Below are 3,520 nucleotides of genomic sequence, written 5' to 3'. Positions count from 1 at the left end.
CACATTCATTCCCAAAACTCCAGGGACTTGGGGAGAGCATTGACCAGACGGGTCCCTCACTACTAACACTCCACAGTGGGGCATCACTTTACCACAGAGCTCAATAGGTAATTCTAAATATCCAATGTAAGGGATGGACAGACCATTGGCAGCTTTAAGCTGTAGCCAATGGCAAGCCTGCAAGCGTTCTTCCCCCCATGGCTCAAAATGCCTGCGGAAAAAGCTTTCTGTAATGGTAGACACCATCGACCCAGTGTCCACAAGACATGGCACAATTACGCCATCCATGTCTACATCAAGATGTGGACAGGATGCTATCAACTTTGGAGCGTTCCCCCCTCCGTTAGTGGTTGAGCTAGTGGATGCCCCACCCGTGCGTTGGCTCCGCGACACGGTGGGCGCTAGTTTTCCGACGTTTGATTAAAGCGACGGCGGGTCGGCAAAGAGGGTTCGTGGCGACTGGGAACACGAGGGCCATCACAGTCTCTGGCAATATGGCCAGGTTGCTGGCAACGATTACACACAATCGGGCCATAACGAGGGGAGCGACTACGCTGGTGTGCAGTTTGCGTGTTCTGCAATAATGCAATGCTTTGCGTCAACAGCTCAAGTTGTTCCTGTTGCTTTTTCAACATCTCCTTCATTTCGCTAACCTCAGTCCGTGTAGGGGTGGCCTCAGGCCCCGGGTTTCCACGCATGGCATATTGTATACCAAAGGCCGAGGGCACTGAATTGCTTCGACCTCTCATGCCGGCCGGCAGACCTTCAAGCTCCCACCTGATTGCCTCTCCCCTGACCTCAAGCAGAGTCGCCCTAGGGCACCGGCGCACATACTGTTTTAACTCACGACGCAAGGAACCATCACTCACGTGCTCAATAAACTGGTCGCGCATTAAATCCTCAGCATTTGGCATGTCTCCCGGGGCTTGCATTTTAACCCTTTCCATCAAGCTCAGCAGGGCCAGGGAGAACTCCTGCAATGTCTCACCTTCCTGCTGTCTCCTGGAGAAGAGGGCCTCCTGCAGAGCAACATAGGATTCTGTGCACCCGTATAATTCCTTAAGAATAGAGACTATCCTAGTCGGGTCCTGGCGCTCTGCGGCAGATCGATATTTTAGTTCTTCCTTCGCCTCCCCCTCCAGGTGATCAAGAAGGAAGTATGCCTGGTCCGCCAGTGACAGGTGCCGAGCCCTCATACAGGCCTGTGCTTCCTCGGCCCACTCACCCACACTAATCCCTGTACTGCCCCTAAACATGGGACATTTTCGGTCCCTCGGAATAAATACCAACCGGTCTATGGCAGGGGTGGCGGGGGGCACAGGCACTGCAGAGCCACCAGCACCAGAACCAGCTGCAGCGCGTCCCTGGCGCAGCTGTACATTATCTGCTTTGAGTTGAGTAATTTGGTTCCTTAATTCCTGCAGCTCTTCCTCCATGGCTGCAAGTCTGTTGCTCAAAAGAGAGACTGCCGCTTTGCCCTTTAAAAAACACACAAGTTACTTTTGCCGCTTGCCACAACAATCACAAAAATCAAATACACAAATAACTTTGGTGGAACTAGCCTCTGCCTCCAAAACAGCAAATCCTGCCAACAACGCCAAATATGTGGCAGTACGAGTGTTTTGATATTGTTTAAATGGTAAGTTGTCCAACAACGCCACCCCAATTTAAACTGGGGAAAATTAGTAAGGCACGCAGATAAGGATTACTGATGAGACAGAGACAGTTCCATAAATTACAACATGTTTATTATTTAAATAGATAATGCTAACAATCTAAGACACATTTTAACCAAGACCATAATATTTTTAAACAATCTAACCTAAAAGCTAAAATGCTACCACTCAACACCACGCACACACACATACACACACATACACATACACATGAACAAACTCAATAAGACCGTTGGAGGGGGCGCTGAGGCTTAGCCGTGGAGGTAAACAAATGGGGCAGTAACCTAATAAGAAAACGCCAAAACAACAAAACAGTGCACCACAAACCAAAACGCGGGAACCACCACCAGGGGAATCCACCACGGTGTCAGACCATCAGCCCCTATAACACAGAAACATGTATTAAAAGCGGTACATAATTTGAGTCCAGTGTAGGCACGGCAAAGGGATATGCAGGTAGAGCAGCAGAAAAATGTCTATATCGCGCCCATGCGCGACACACCCAGCGCAGAGCTGGTACAGACCACGGGAGAGCACAATCGGGCAGCGTGGGGGCACAATCAAGCGCCGGCCTGCGCCGTCAGTCCGACCAGGAGGATGTTAGCCCGCGCAAAGCGGGTTACTCCGAGCACAGCGGCAGCGGCAAAGCGGCAGCAAAGCGACAGCAAAGCGACAGCAAAGCGACAGCAAAGCGGCAGCAAAGCGGCAGCAAAGCGGCAGCTCCTACATACAGCGGAGGAATCAAACACTGAATTTGGTTGTTAACACTAGTTTGCCACTGACCCAGGCATACTTACTCTTTGGAGCGCGACTTAGAGCTCCGATGAGGGAGAGGCGAGAGCGAACAGCTACGTCAAAGCCTATAAAACAGGAGAGCCTAAGCGCGTCAGACGATCGCGGATCTTAAAATGAGGGGCGCTTACCTAAGCTTGCGGTAGTGAGTGACCCGCATCTGTGGTTACAGGTGACTGTCCGTGCTAACAAAAAGGAGTCTAAGATTAGAAGACAGTCCACAACATTTAGGAGGGAGACAGCGCTCCGCTTACCTGCCGTGAGGCGCTGGAGGAACGCGGAAGTGTGACGCCGGTGGGCGGGCACAATGCGAGAGGCCAGAGGGAGCGTAAAAATCAGGGGGGGCATTTTTATGAATGGCGACCGGCATGAATGGCCAATGAGAACGCGGGCTCAGATCTAAGGGCGGCCCAAAATGCGATATGGCCACACACACATCCCAGGGTAATGTGTAACAGCCCAGATCCAGATCACTCTGAATTATTAATGTTCCACAAAGATAGGCCAAGAGGAGCCGGGCGGGACATGAGATCGTCAGCAAAAGACTGTTACTAAGCCAGAGTCAACATCGGAGTCAAGCCGTTTTCCCCCAAAGTGCAGCCATGGAGAAGAGTCTACTGTGAGATGAATTCTTTGATTATTCCTATGAGGGAATAACTCATCAAAAATGTTAAATAAACTATGCAACATTTACTTCAATGCTGTAGTGCAGTTGTATTAGTAGTAAGTTTAAAGGTGCTGTACCTGATGTTTACTGTCTTAAAACATGAACTCTTTGTCCAGATGTAACATTCACTTAACTATTGCATTCCCAGCATCATAAATATTCGCCGTGATGAATTTAAAAGTGCTTTTGACCTTTAAGTCAAGTCTCTAGTCAACAAAATTGTGTCAATTGTGACTCAAGTCTGACTCGAGTTCACACCACTGTATATTTGTACTTAGGTCCATATGTATTTTGTAATGTGAAGTTAAATACTGTAATTTCCGAGCTATAGAGTGCACCGTTGTATTGGCCGCATGGCTCAAAGCATGGGTAAAAAGTAGCGGCT

General features: G+C 49.4%; 1 long non-coding RNA gene across 1 annotated transcript; it reads right to left on the bottom strand.

Moving 5' to 3' along the window:
• Positions 1–1,895: 1,895 nt before the first annotated feature.
• On the bottom strand, positions 1,896–2,882 carry LOC140359692 (uncharacterized). Its single transcript, XR_011926885.1, has 3 exons — positions 2,600–2,882; positions 2,474–2,536; positions 1,896–2,058 (listed from the first exon to the last, which is right to left on the bottom strand). It is a non-coding gene; the product is annotated as an uncharacterized lncRNA (long non-coding RNA).
• Positions 2,883–3,520: the final 638 nt, after the last annotated feature.

The sequence above is a fragment of the Eucyclogobius newberryi genome, unplaced genomic scaffold, assembly GCF_026437365.1.
Source record: "Eucyclogobius newberryi isolate DKJ021-1_F unplaced genomic scaffold, fEucNew1.0.hap1 SCAF_1, whole genome shotgun sequence".
Classification (NCBI taxonomy): domain Eukaryota; kingdom Metazoa; phylum Chordata; class Actinopteri; order Gobiiformes; family Gobiidae; genus Eucyclogobius; species Eucyclogobius newberryi.
Note: the sequence above shows the minus strand (reverse complement) of the source record. Positions and strands in the feature narration are given on the sequence as shown.